Consider the following 16,772-nt stretch of genomic DNA (forward strand, 5'->3'; position numbering starts at 1 on the left):
TTATATTTTAACGGAAATAAAACCAAGAAAGATATAGTTTTCAGTTTAGGTTATTGTTAAATCTATAATATTAATAATATATCACTATCTTGCTTTATTGATACACAACCTTATAACTAAAATTCGAGCTCCATGCAGGCTGACACAGGACAGATAGCTCTTTGTGTAGACTTTTATTGAAACAAGCAAAGAAAATAATGTTAACACAATATTGGATTTATGATTAATATTAACGCTAAATTAATGGTACAAGAAAGTAATGATATAAATTAACAAATATGTATTTACTATGAAACACATATACGAAATAAGATGCCAATAAGTCATAGTGTGTTTAAATGTGTTTGATAAAAAACAGTTATACGTAACAAGTATTATTCCTTTTTCCTAACTTCTATTTTAGGCTATCATATAACAGTTGTACTCTTGAAAATATTTTTTTTCAATTTATTAATGTGAGTGAGTATCGAATCTGGATACCTTAAATAGCATTCTACTGTACTTCTTGTAAAAGCTTCTGTAAACTTCAACAGAAAAATAAATATATATATTGATAGCGGGTTGAAAATCACCTATGTAGTAATGCATATCACTACTGTACACGTCGGTTTATAAATAATATGTACACTAATGACACTCTCTCCACGGTTCTTCAATCTGGCATGGGAACTATCGATCCATCACGATTCTCTTGCGAGACCTTAATTAAGCTTATATCGTTGCTAGAAAACGCCCTACGTGACATCGTAAAGTTGAAATTCGAAATGGTAGGGCTTAACTATAGCAGAGCTAGATCGAAAGGTGCTTTTACCATGTTACCAATTCGAATATCCAGCTTTTATATGAACGTCATAGCGATTTACTGAGGAATGGGTATGACTTGTGAAGCACGTGACGTTCCGTTTTTCACAGTCGGTGCTATTCCAAAATAATGGTTTATATTTTACTGTTTCAAGTTGTTCTTTTTTACTGATCTGTCACGCTTGTCAAGTATACGTTAAGTTAATGCTACCCTTGCAGTGTATTAGTTTTTGTTTTGTTCGATTTGGTTTTTAATTACCAAGGCACTTCTCATGTGATCTAATTGAACGTGTATCAAGTTGCAAATTTTAGTTAACATAGTAACTTTTACAGAACTTGCAAATCAACAAGTGTTATTATGCAGCTTTTTCACATCCGAAAAGTTTGTTTCAGGATGAGCAACCTTTTTAAAATGTACAATTGGGCTCCCATTATCCTGCATAACAATTAAATGCAACTATCTTGCTGTAGGCTTTAGGACTGATAAAATTATTTCTGGGAATCTGTTGTTAAAGTAAGGGACTTATTACTGTCACCAGTGTATATGCACAAACGTCATAGTACTATGAGGTCTTCGATATCTGACGTATTATGTATGCATGAGAGTTTGTTGATACCGTTTACCTTAATGTGACAGCTTAGGACCGTTAAAGTATTCTTTGAAAACATAACCTCACAAGAGTCATACAATACTTACTATTCCAGCAAAATTGGGAAAATTACGTTTCACATTACTACAGACAAGCACAACAACTCGTGTCTCTAACTACTTCTCCTGTTTCTGTGGTCACCAAACACATTGCCGGAGAAGTCACAGCTGAGACTTATTTAAATATAAATCATTTAAATAAAAACAGTTAAAACTATGAACTGTGGATTAAGCTGGTACAACAACTCAGTCTGTTTTTTTGTTTGCTGAATTTCGCGTAAAGCTACCCGATATCTATTTACCTCAACATCCCTGATTTAGAAGTAATAGACTAGTAGAAAGGGAGGTAGCCAACACTACTCACTGTCATCTCTAGGACTACTCTTTATCAGTTAATAGTTGTAATAATCGTCACATTATAATGTTCCCACGGTTCAAATGGCGAATATGCTTTGATGACCAATGACATTATAAGAAACAAAAAAGACCACGTAACATTTCTAAAGCTCGAAATTGTAGGTTTGACTGTAGATTTTCAAATTACAGTCAAATATATAAGATATTTTGTGCTAAAAAATTCTGAGACAGTTGTGGATTGTATATTATCAATAATCTCTGTTCAAAACGAGTTGTTCCCCAGTGGAACAGCGGTAAATCTGAAGGCTTCGATACATGTGGTGGACACAGCACAAATAGCCCATTGTGTAGCTTCGTGCTTAACTACAAATAAGCCAAACAAACTGCCTACATAGACCAGAAACAAATATCAACTCAAGAAATAATTTGACTAATTTAATATACAACTCTGAGTCGGGTTACAAGATGTCATCAAATATTGATTAAGCAGTTGCATCATCGCTTCCATAGATATTTTCGGTATTAATACCAAAAGCATCTCACGAAGTTCGGTCAGTTTAGGAGATTTTGGTTGGTCCTAATAATGCACAATAATTTTCGTAATATATATATCCACACACATACACATACACAGAAAAAGTACGTATACATAAATAACAAAAACAAGTAGTAAAAATAACTATAGTAAATATTTGTAACATTTTAACCAAAGTCGTCAATAAACTAACGTTGAAGAAACAATAGAATAAAACTTGACTTACGAAACACACAAAAATTAGTTTATTATATCAAGAATTATCATTGATTCCATATACGTATCAAAAAATAATTAAGTAAAAAAATGCTCTGTATCAAATATTGTTATTCCACTGTAACAACAACAAAAAATGCGGGAGGGTTATCCTGAATTCGAAGAGCTTTGCAGTGGTAATTAAATCACCACAGGGAAAAAAAACGATTTAGGTAGGTTCACGATGACCAGCATTTAACCACACTATGTCAAAGACAGTTCTACCAGTATCTCAAGGATGAACACAGATTCCCGACATTGATATTGTCTTCTCAAAGTTAACCTAAGCAGCAAAGCCTCAGAAAAATTAATTTCAAATTCTTAAAGTCTTCATTACCTAGCATGAGAACTAAGTCATTTGACAGTACCATCCTTACATTGAAGTTTGCTGTACTAAGAATGACAGCTTCCTAAAATATTCATAAAGGATTCAGTCTAAACACCTTAGATCCTTGCCATCACCAATGCCAGGTCCAGATGACAGAATGGACGGAAAACTTGACCTTCACATAGTGGGATAGGATAAGGATCATTTCAGGGGCTGAACAAGTACTGGAAAATGACACTTGTAGGATATATATATATATTACTTGAGGGATGCCTTTTATAGTATTAGTGCTAAGATCACTGATTCATAAATAACGTCATTAGTTCATTGTCATCTTTCTAGAGGCACCTCGTCAAAAATAAACAGTTACATACACTAGACATTTATTTTCCTTTAAATTATACTACTCTCAATTTTTATTGTATTTCGTTATCCTGATTTACCTTATTTAATTTGTAATCATTTATTTGAAATTTAATTTTATTCTGACCTTGTTTTACTCTTTGCTTTTGTAGCTATTTTTTAATCAGCATTAGCATTCATTGATTTCTCAAACACTGTATTTATTTAAGTAACTTATAGTTATTTTCTCTTTAGTTTTGTTTCACCCATTTGGTAATTTTATTTAGTTTAATTTGTTCTCACTTCTTTTTGTTTGTGATGTTTAAATTTCGTTTATATGTCTTATATAAGTTAAATTTGATTTGTATTTCTCAACTATAATATATTTATCATTATCTGCTCTTTTCTTATGTTGCTGGAATCACTGATCATTTGTTTAGATGAAGTTTACATATTGCGAAACTTTTTTCCACTTGCTTGGCTTGTTTCTGTGCTATGTTCTCCTGGAGTGGAATCATTCTCATTCCAAATATTAGTACAGAGGTATGTAAAACATAAGATGAGTTGGACTTTATTTCACTTTAATATATTTATGTGAAATGATTATTGATATAAACAACTTAAGGATTTTTGAATACCACACTAGGATCTTGGTCTGACTTTAAAATGCGACCTCTATATAATTCTGGTCCAAGTGGTAGAATCGGGAGAAGCGTGGTTTTTCATACAGTGGGATGGGAAATCATATCATGATTTGGATAAGTACTGGAGAATGAATCTTCAGAAGAAATCCAGTCTGGGCTCCATAGGTCACTGACATCGTCATTGCCAGGTCCAGATGGCAAGGCAAACGAAAGTCTGGGCTTTCAAACCGTGGGATGAGGAGATTGCCTTAGAGATTGGACAAATATTGAGGAAATGACACTTGTCTTCCCAAAGAAATTTAGCACAAAAATCAAAGCCCAACATAAAGGAATCCAAATTCTTGAAGACTTCATCCTCTAGCACAAAAAATAAAGTACCGTGGCAATACCATCGCCACTGTGTAGATATTGGGTTAACAAAGACAGCCTCTAAGAATATTCAGGAGGGATTCTATCTAATCACCACAGACCAAGTCATAGGAAGATATAGTTTGTGCTACCAACACGCCATGATTCTGTGAATATCATTTCATACTATTGTAGACTTGATGTTTGTTGAACAATATAATATCGATATAAATACGTGTTAGCAGTGTTGGTTAGTTGAAATGTCAAAACGTATACATACATATTAAGTGTTTATAATAGAAAATAACAGGAAGGTATACCAGCATATCACAGCTCTGTGAATATCAACTCATAGAAATTTATACCATTTACTCTCTTCAGGAATTTCATGTCTTGAAAGCTTCTTATCTACTCTAGCTATTTGCCACTCTGTCTTTGTAACGAACATGAAAGCTACCTCTTCAAGTGAAAACATTCATCACTTATTATAAGAACAAAATACTTTAAGATAAGGGTAAGAGCTCTGGACTCTAACTTTTGACGGAAATATTTCTTCATAGACAAGCTTTTACCTCTCTTGCTGGAGATTTTGTCAGGTCGCATTTTGAATTCTATAAAGAAAGAAACAATCGAACATTGTGCCTTAGAAATATTGTAAACAATATGCATTTACCTTGCGATATTATTATAAAAGTAAGATGAAAAAAAATTAAATGTTTTGATTATTTGTACACTTGTGTTACATATATTTCCTTTGTTGTCTGGGTTTGAAAGCATTATCTAAATATCAGATGCTTGATGTTTTTTTCTGGTAGACATCAATGTACCTGACTATCACATCTTCATGACAGCTTATCGATCTGTATAATGATAAAGTTTCCGTGTGCTGCGAGTCAACAGCCTGAGTACAACGTGAAGGTCTCAATGTGTTCATACTTGTCCATATTTTGATGTCAACTGTTCAGTGGCAGCGTCGATACACACTAGAGTTCTTTAACCTGCATAAAATAAAATGGACCAAACATAATTACGATAATTACTCTAAAAATGTATTATAAACTCTATGCTGTGGTTGTCATTAATAGAGAATAATTAACTCAAAAGTAAGCCTAACCACAAAATGTTGACTCACAAAATGTAGTTAACAAACTTCAAAGTGTACAAAACTATTGTAAACACTAAGCATAAGTAAAAAAACTAAGAAAAAAGTGAAGCCACAAACAAAGGATTAGTTTAAATAAAGATTAAATAGTCAAAAGCAAATGTAACTGGAAAGGTAATGTAAAAGAATTGTATTTACACGTTCTGAAACAGTAGATTAGGTATTTTACAAGAATACAAAGAACAGTCGTTAGTGAGTTCTAGGTTAGTCTTAATCATTTTGAAACAGCATCGAAATTACCTAAAATAACCAAAGGCAAGTTGCAAGAAGCTAGCGTCACCTTTAATAGCCAACCTTTCTAATATAAGACAGATTTAGTTGACCACACTTGGTTCAATGACCTCATAACGCTAGCTTAGCAGTCGCCAAGGCCTTATAGACCACGACAAATATACAATCAGGCTGGACTAAAGACAAGTATCCAGGTGAAAACACCGGGATCATTAATATAACTTCTGATCAGAGCAAGCAACCTACTTAGAGCGAATTAAATATATTTTTTCTCACGTACTTATTTATAAATATTATAATGCATTGCTTCATCAGTTGAGTATCCTTGTTGTTAATGGTTTTTCGGTCGTAAACCCAATAACATCTCACAAAGTTCGGCTAGCTTAGAAGGTTCTGTTTAGTCCTAATCCCATATATTAAACAAACATCGCAAAAATAGTATCTGTAGTAAAAGTATAACAGTAAAAAATAAATAAACACTAGCAGCAAACTTCAAGTATAGTCGTAACTTAAGTAATCTCTGTTAATATCGAGATAAATATATGTCAGCAGTGTTGTAAAATCACAAAACTCTGAACTATTTATACTGCAAAGATATAATGTGTGACCTCAACATACCGCAACTCTGTCAGTCTCATCTCATAACACCACATACTTAACACTTTTCCCACCTCTAAAAACACATACCCATCACTCTTTTCACCTCATAAAAACACATACTTACCACTCTTCCCACCTCATAAAAACACATACCTATCACTCTCTTAACCTCATAAAAACACGTACTCATTACTTTCTTCACCTCATAAAATCACATACCACTCTTTCCACCTCTAAAAACACATGCCAATCATTATCTCTACCTCATATAATTACATATCCATCATTCTCTTGTCTTCATAAAAAACCCATATCTACCATTTTCCTCATCTAAAACGACTCATACCAGACATTTTTCCATCTCATAAAGACTCACATCAACTACTCTCTATATAGAGATTTGATATATATCAAACAACATATACTTCTTAACAAATATACGTCCCCTACATAATCCTCAATATCTCAACATTCACATATGGAATGACTGATCTCCAATTACAAACGTTCTGTGTTTCTTACTCTGATAAAACAACAAGAAAGTTAACAGGTAAGTCAATATCAAAGATTTCAGAAAATTGGGTAAGGTTTTTCATTTCTCTCTCATGCTTTTTCAGTGATACTACACTATATAACAAAATGTCTAATAATAATAACAGAAAATATAAAATTATAAAGGTGCTGTTAAAGATCTCATTATGTACACATATACTGTTATTATCATTCAATCATCCAGATGTAGAAATTCATCTAATTATGTAATTTTTCATGGTTTGTTTTCTTTATTAAAGGCGATGATAGGGGTGAAGTGGTAAACTTGATACAATCCGTTATAGCTCTGTGTAAATACAGTGTGTTATTACTTGATATAGACTTAAGTTAAAACTCTCTTTACACGTTGTCTTTTTGTCCAACTAATAATTTTTTTTGGACTAAACATTCGAAAAACAAAATAAAAATACAAATCATGAATGGAGTAAAAGTAAAACTAATGGCTATACGTCATGCAGATACAACACATTCATTATCCCGTATATTACAATCCATCTTCAATGGTTCAATACTTCTATTAGGATCTATATGTAGAGTTAGGATTGTTAGTTGTAATTACAGAATTCTGTTGCCATTCGATTTGTAGATTTTTCTGATATAATATGCAATCAATGTAACTAATTATATCCGAACTTTCTAAAAAAAAAGGATTCTTTTCACAAAAAAGTAGAAGAAATATGAAACAATATACGCAAATATAATTGATCGGGAAATTTTACAGATATTTTCTTGTATTAATGGTATACAACGAAACAACTATTAATGTAGTCGTACGAGCATAGTTGGGAAGCAACGAGAAATGCTGCGTGTGCAATCATTACAACAAGCTCTTCAAGAGACGCCCACCACACGCTTTCATTGTGTATACACACATACATAAGTCACGCAACTTTGTGTAGTCCACAAGGCTCTAAAGTTTGCGTTATGTGTGTTTGTAACCGGCCATTTTTCTGTAACAAGTGGAAGACTGATCACGTGCTCCAAGAAATCTCAACAACTTCACCAAATTATTCACAGGAGTAGCCACACAAAGGCACGTAACAGGATTTCTCCATTAGCACACGCTGAATAAAAATGCCATTTGAACTGGCTTTTTCATAAAGGAAGCAAGATTATTTGGACACATGTATTAGACATTAGCTTGATACGGAATTTACATCCTGAACTGTAACTTTATACACTTCTTCGTAACTCTGCCACTACAGAAAGTACATCTCTGTAACATATTCTGGTTGAAATAAACATAAATAAAAGCACGTGTCTGCTGTTTCTATATTGAAATTACAAAGTAGGCTATACGATCAAATATCACATTACTTATGTAAGTTCGTTTTTCTTACATCTGAAATCTTATCTTTCATCAAATAAGACCAGCTAATCAGTGCTGTGTGAAAATAGAATGCCAACGATTGTTTGAAAGTCAATGATCAGTATCCAAAGTGAATGGCCAGATTTGCCACGAACCCTGGTAATTTACTATATGTTATTTTTAAGTTGACACCAAAACCACTGTATAGCATGTTGATGGGTTTCCTAGTATTCTAACAAAGAGTGATATCATATGTCAACATCTAGGGTGATTGACTAGGTTTGACTTAACTATGGTAATTTGCTATATGTTTCCTTTATGGTGACATTAAAACGATTGTGGTATATACTATTCACATATTTTCTGGTAACCGAATAACTTAATATACTCACTTCTAAATCATTTTATTAATTATAACCAGATTTCAAGACATACCCATTTTTCCATGCCATCATTAGTGATAGATATCAAAAATAATGAATCATTTCACACATGTGTTTCCAGGAGTTCCATTGTAAAAAAAAAATGTTTGGAAGAAAATTCAACAGAAAGAAACGTTTCTGCGATAATGTGACTAGCTTTTACTCGCTAGTTTTTGATGAAGTCGAAACAGGAATTTGTAATTTAAGTAAGTAATGTCCACATTATCTCGAGCCCTATTTACTTACCTTTTTGCGATTCGTATTTGCAGGTTTTTAATTTCTCAATTTTTTACTTATCCTGTTTGCTGGTTTATTTGTGCTCAATCATGGCTAAAGGATTGCTTGAGATGACAGCGAACGTTATATATTGTAATGATAATAAACAAGAAGCTAGTAGCTGGATGATACGATGTTCACTTCATATATAATATAGCGAATAATTTTTTAAAGACACCGATTGTATAGTGTACAAAGCATTACGTAACCACATGTTACAGTGATCTTGTTCATCTCTGTTGTAATCTGATGAGAGAATGATAAGTAGAAGGATTACAAAGGGGCCGTTTTAAACGTATTTTATTTTCCTTGTAAGGCTAACTTGCGTGCTTTTTGTGCAATTTTTATACGTGTACAGTCTTATCAGCCAATGATAAAGGTTTTTAAATGTTGTTTGAACTGAATCTTCAGTCTTTAAGGTGCTGTTTTTATCCCAACTTTCTATTAGAGTGTTGTGAAACTCCTTGAGATTTCTATTGCGAATTACTATCGTAGTTCTTGATACTTTAGTAACAACCTTTTAACTGAAGTAGTATTTGTACATTTTAGGATAAATATCAAGCTAACTGTAGATATATTTCCCTTCATTCCTCTTAAATATATTTCTATAACAATTTTAGGGCTCTTAACTTCCAATAGTTCGTTGGCTTTCGGAGTTTCAACATTAACTTATAAAATTAACGGCAGTAGAGTCTAATGTTAGTAAACTCAAACGTTAAGTAGAAATCTTTGTCAACGATATTCATCTATAAAGAGGGTTACTTTATTAAATCCTTGCATTCAATACATTAATATTGTATGAAATAAGAGTAAATGTTTGTTAACGTGAAGTTACACAGTGCGTAATTAATTGTCCATAGTTTTGAAGTGATAGATTAATCCATAGCACCCATTGTTAACTACTGTTGTTAAACCGACTAGAAGGATTTCAATTTCATTCTTATGCTTCAGCCACAACTCCAAAATGCGGAGTGCACGTGTTTATCCAATGTGACACGAACAAAAATCATCGGATTCATAGAATAGACACATTAATCAACAGGCTAGACAGTCCAGCAATAATAAATTAACTATGCTAAAAGAAGGATAAAAAACGTTAAAGGAACGGCAAGGAGAATTGTTTTTAACAAGTGACAGCGTTAAGGACTGTTTCAAGTTTTTGTTGATTCGTTTTTAAACTCTCTCTTTTGTGATTCGCTTGCACCTCGACAGTGAATTAACTCGATATATGGATTTTCTACCATGTTTGTCAATCATCTCAATGAACCGATTCTCTATGCTGCACCTGTGACTTAGTGTACTGTATGTATTTTAAACATGCCAACCAACTTAGTGTACAACTGTATTCACGTTATTAATTAACCAGATTAAGTAAGTGCTTGTTTCTACCGGTGGAACTAGGTTTACTACTTTTTTAATATTTTTGAGAATAAACCTAAATTACAGATTCAACAATACATCTAAAATTCAACTTAATCCACTTTGAATACCGATGCAACTCAATATATATAATGATTCTCACCAAGTGTTTAAACTAACTCAATATACAGATCCTCTGGCCCGGTCTCGTAATCTGAGGGTCGCGGGTTCAAATCCCAGTCGCACCAAACATGCTCGTCCTTTTAGCTGCGGGAGCGTGATAATGTTACCGTCAATCCCATTATTCGTTGGTAAAAGAGTAGCTCAAGAGTTGACGGTGGGTGGTGATGAATAGTTTTGCAGTATAAAACTAGAGACGGCTAGCGCAGATAGCCCTCGTGTAGCTTTGCGCGATATTCAAAACAAAACAAACTAGATTCTCTAACATCTGTGAACCAACTCAGTGCACGAATCCTTCATCGTATGTGAACAAACTGAGTCTACTAGTTCTAAATAACATCTGTAAACTAGTTTATTGTGTTACCTTTTTAACCATCTGTTAGACAAGTTAAGGTAAGGAGTATTCAGTACCTGTGAATCAACCGAACGCACAAACACTTCACTATATCTTAGAAAATTAAAATTACTGATTTTCTATCATCTGAAAAACAAATTAAAGTTTTGATTCTCTGCTATAAATATAGAAAAGAATAATCTCGATGGAAAGTATAGAAGGGTAAATATTTGAACTTAAAACCAGTTTACTTTACTCGTATTAGAAACGCCCACCAAGCCATCCTCCAACATAAAGCATTTATGCTACCTGAAGGTCTTAAATATGAAGAATCTACTGTAGCTTGTCAGAAAGACATGGTCAGGAAAAGTCCCAAGTCATGAATTGGGATCTCATCATGAGATATTGAACAATCATTCTTATCTTTATTCGGGCCCACAGGCTAAACAACTTTCCCTTTTATGTGGAAGTGTTGGAACAGTTAACACCTATGTTTTTTTTTGCTTTGGATCACATAAACTATAGCTATCAAACATGGGTGCCTGCCTGTCTACATCAGAAACATGAAGTCATTGCCTACCACCATCAGTGACAAGTTTGAGAGGGAATGCACTGGGTCCCTTTCAAGAATAGTAGCATGTTATCTGCAATACCAGTTGATTAGGCACATGAGCAAGAAAATCACTACGTGAAAGGCTCATGAGATCATATTGAACTCACAAAACACCCTGCTGCTTTTTGGTGATGGATACTTTCATGACCCAAGCTTTCTAGACTACAGAAGAAATTCGAAGAAGAATACCTACCAGATGATGATGTAGAAAAACTTTCAAAATCATGAGCAGGGTTCTGTCAGACTGCCATCCACCAAAAATGTTCTATTTCAAGACGTAAGGCTTGCCTTATACCAAGCAGAAATATGGACTACCAGCACACACACACAGCAAGTGGTTCCTTCCCCATAGGAACTTGGCTGGGCTAGAATGTCAGAAGCATGTTTGGAACACAATTACTGAACTTTATAAAACCTGCAGGGAATTGATCATATGCTCATGCAAGGGAGACTGCTCAAAATGTGATTACGGCAAAGCCAATCTTCACTGTATCCCTCTGTGCAATTGTAAATGTGGTATACAATGAGATAATCAAAATAGTATGAGTGTGGAATTACCATCTTGCTACATTGAGAATTCACCTATAGACAATCTGTTCTGAATTAACCACAATACATATTGATTGCGGCTTACACTGTAGGACCACACATTTTATGCTATTACCCGTATGTAGCATGGGCTGCGCCTATTCATAGTAATAAAAATAGTTGGCCATAGTACCCTGACAGTAAAAAATATAGAATGGATATTCAGTGGTTTTAAAATTTTATAATTAACTGCTGCTTTGTCATTCACTACAAGTCTAAACAGGTCTAAGTATAATTAAATATAGAGTGGTGGTCATGTTGGATTTTGATGTGTTATACAGAAACTCTTGATATTTTAAGAGAGACCACAGATAAAACTTGATAAGTGTTATCAAAAGAAACTACATCCAAAATTTGGTACTTGTATCACCAAAGTAACGTTAACCTAAAAATGTTACGCTAATTCACTTTACCACTATTTTTATGTGACCCTAAGAGTGGATTTGGCTGTTTCTCCTACATTGTATCCTCGATTGCAAAGTGCATAAACCACAAGTCCACTCCTGGATCTTATCATTTGGCAAACCAAGTCAATTTACTGATTTCTTGCCACGTTTGCCAAACGAAGTTAAGCAACTGATTTTCTGGCATTTTGCCAAACCGAGCTAATTAACTGATTTTCCGGTTTGCCTGCGAAATCCAGTCATTGAACTGATTTCCTTCTTTGTCTGCTAAGTTAAGTCAATTATCTGTTCTCCACCATGACTAGTAAACGAGGTCAACTAACTGAACCAACTAATAAAGATTCCTCATCATGTTCGCTGAATACGTTTTACTTGATGTGTTCTGCTGCTGGTCTAATGAGCTCGCTCGTTCTCTAAAATGTCTGGTTTGTTTGTTTGTTTGTTTGTTTTGGAATTTCGCACAAAGCTACTCGAGGGCTATCTGTGCTAGCCGTCCCTAATTTAGTAGTGTAAGACTAGAGGGAAGGCAGCTAGTCATCACCACCCACCGCCAACTCTTGGGCTACTCTTTTACCAACGAATAGTGGGATTGACCGCACATTATACACCCCCACGGCTGGGAGGGCGAGCATGTTTAGCGCGACGCGGGCGCGAATCCGCGACCCTCGGATTACGAGTCGCACGCCTTACGCGCTTGGCCATGCCGGGCCTAAAATGTCTGGTAAACCAAAGAAAGTATATGCACAGATATGTAAAATACTTAGTGTTAGGAAAATGGTATAAGGCATAGCTAAGACACAAAAATAAAACAAAATAAACTTTTAAAAACTTATAAGTGTAATAAGATGAACTTAAATCACACGGTTAAAACACCTATTAGTATAAACTAGAAACTATAAGCGAGGCCTTTTTAGTATGAAATATCTACTCCTTTAAAGCTACGATGGAAATTGTTAGTTATTTCAATATGGTGGTTAAGATATATTCACCAGGTCATCATACAATGCAGTTTTTAGTAAGAATTATAAATAAGCACAGCAAATGAGATGAAGCTATATTTTAGGTTTAATTTTAAGGCTTTATGAAGTTACACTTCTGCATCATTCAGTACAATCTATTTGTTTTAGTAAGTCCAAAGGAGAAAAAATCGTTTGGTTTGTTTGGTTTTGAATTTCGCGCAAAGCTACACGAGAGCTGTTTGCGTTAGCCGTCCATAATTTAGCAGTGTAAGACTAGAGGGAAGGCAGCTAGTCATCGCCATCCACCGCCAACTCTTGGGCTACTCTTTTACCTACTTTTAGTTGGATTGATCGTTACATTATACTGCCCCCATGGTTGAAAGGACAAGCATGTTTGATGCGACGTGAAATTCAAACCTGCGACCCTAAGATTACGAGTTGAACGCCTTAACCCACCTGGCCTTGCCGGGCCAATTGACGTTTTTATCAACATAAACATTTCGCAAAAGTCTTATAAAAAGAAAACTTTTCTGAAAACTTTATTTTATTATTCCCTTTATAAACGGCCCGGCATGGCCAGGTGGTTTGAGGGGCTAGACTCGTAATCTGAGGGTCGCGGGTTCGAATCCCGGTCGCACCAAACATGCTCGCCCTTCCAGCCGTGAAGGCGTTATAATGTTACGGTAAATCCCACTATTCGTTGGTAAAAGAGTAGCCCAAGAGTTGGCGGTGGGTGGTGATGACTAGCTGCCTTCCCTCTAGTCTTACACTGCTAAATTATGGACGGCTAGCACAGATAGCCCTCTAGTAGCTTTGTGCAAAATTCAAAAACAAACAAAAACAAACAAACCCTCTAGTCTTACACTATTAAATTAGGGACGACTAGCGCAGATAACACTCGAGTAGCTTTACGTGAAATTCAAAATAAACAAACAAACCCTTTATTAACATGTTTATATTTGTTTACTTTTTTTAAAAGTGATGGCACATTTAATGAAACAATTTTGCCTCTTTCAAAAATCGGTGTTTTGTGAAAAATCATAATCGTGAATGTGTGATATAAAGTTTGCAAATTAATTCTAAAGATCTATATAGTGAAAAATGTATATTATAAATGAAACTTTTAGTTTAGACAAGATCTGTATTTGCTGCATCGTGCACATATACAGATGCGTATAAAAACATTTTCACATACTGCCTACACGCATGTGTTAGTCGTTAATCAGCTTCGAGTTTGACGGCGGAGTCTAGATCTTGTGTCAATAATGTATAGAACGCAAAGCACGGAAGGCCCGCGTGAGCCTTGGGGGAATATGTGGCTCACTAATGCGGTGACGCCTGCGAGCCCGAGCGATGCCAACAATCGATATGGTATTTGGGAAAGAGCGCGCGGCACCGTAAGTACATCCTAGCACTTGCGGCTCAAAGATAAACTAATTTTCCCGTTCGGAGTTGGCTCGAGCTACAGCTGGTGACAACTGCGTGGCACGAGACTTTGAGAGCCCTAATATGTTTCTTCACACTGGTTTTATGAAGAATCTGAAAACGCTACCATACGAAAGTTTGTGACTTATGAGCCCAATATTGTGAGAAAAACTGCTTGATGTTGGGCCTTCACATGGAGAATGCTAAATAGGCAAACGAATTATGTTAAAGATAGCTGATGGAAATGATACGGTATAAATAAAACTGTAATAAACAGACTAACAAACTGATAGTTATCAATTAAGTTTAATTGATTTACAATCTTTGTATCTACTTGTATTTATCAATCATCTGAAAAAAAAGTGAAGGAAAAAAACGTTATTTTTTTCTTAGAAACGCAGAACAAATTGAACCAGATAAGCAAGTAAATCCGTGTTGTAACATATTTGGTTTTGTACCAGTGTTTACACACGAACACAAATGTGAAGATCGACTAAAGAGAAACTATCATAGAAGAGACATAAAATTAAAGTTCGCCTTTTACGACAGAAATTGATGAGCTGGCGCGTGTTGGTTCTATTGCCATAAGAAGCTTGATTCACTTCTCTAGATGTTCACAAATAAATCATCAAACCCGAGTGATGGATGGTGAGAAAATAACCAGCACACAGCTGAAGTTATTAACACCACAACACTTTGTTTTGTGGCGACACATACACATACACAAAATCAGATATTTCTAGTTAAACATTCTGCATATTCAGCAGATTTATAGAACGAGAAGGAATCTGAATGCATTCCACTGCAATCACAGTTCTAGAGATCTAAAATATTAATATGACATTACAAGAGTTGAAGAATAGGCTTTACACACGAGTATTAGAAAACCTTTTTAACAGCGTTAGTTAAGGTATTATTGATTATTATAAAAAAAACATACTGAATTCTGTTACTTCATAAATCGAACTGAGCGAGGCCAAGTGGTTAGTTATCATGTGTTGTTGTGGGTCGAAGATTTCAGAGCTCAAAACCTGATAACACGAAATTCGCTCCTCACCTGCGCCATCGAGTGTGTTATAAAACTATAGTTAAATCCATTATTTGGTTCAAATAATTGAGAATGCGTGTTTAGCTGTTTACCGCTAGATGGCTTCTCCTTTCTGGTCAGTAGCTCAAAGCTAGGAACATTTGTACTTTGAACACTAACGATCTCTGACCTGATTATTCTGCCTAAACCACAACAGATTCGCGTTAGGTATCGTCCAGGATAAAATTCCCAAATTGAATTCCCTTGATAAACTAAGCTGTTTTAAGCAATACATTTAAAAGAACAGTATCCGTCAACCTATAATCACGAACTTGTAAAAAAATAATCTCTAAGCAAGTCTAGACAAGTAGTTATAATACCTCAAAGTGACCTGAGTTGAGGTAAGGACTATAAAAAGACAAGTACAACTGTTGCAAGAAGGTCATCTAGAGAATAGAATAGCAATTTTATCCAGAGTAATTTTAATTGAAACTTAAATATGTCAACATCATTTATTCTATCTCTACTTCTCATAATACACTTCAGTCTATCTAAACGTTTCTAGTGATTCTTATGTTTTGAATTAACTGTAATTTTAAATACTAAATAACGTGTTATATTTACATACGTATAGAACATTCAAGATACGTTAAGAGCGACGAGAAAAAAAAATGTATGATGATGACTAACATGGCTAATATGGCTTATAATCCTTATATTTCGATAGTTGTAATTTGTAACTCGGATATTTATCAACTTATTTATGATATTATTATCCTAAAGCTTGCTTAAAAGTGAACTGTTTGTACAGTAGACCATAAGTCTTAAAATACAAAATTTCTTTATTCGGGTATACAAAATATATGTCAGCAAAATCAGTAAATTTGTAAATATAGTTTACGAAACTAGTATGTTTTGGTAGTTTCTACAACGTGAGTGAAGAAACTGAATGTCACTGTGAATATCAAAATACTCTTGAAATCATGAATGGAAAACAAGAATCAGTTTGTATGTAACACAACCTGAAACACAAAAGGAAGACTTCTTGATCACACACCTGTTTGTATACAAA

Source organism: Tachypleus tridentatus, chromosome 9, assembly GCF_004210375.1.
Source record: "Tachypleus tridentatus isolate NWPU-2018 chromosome 9, ASM421037v1, whole genome shotgun sequence".
NCBI lineage: Eukaryota > Metazoa > Arthropoda > Merostomata > Xiphosura > Limulidae > Tachypleus > Tachypleus tridentatus.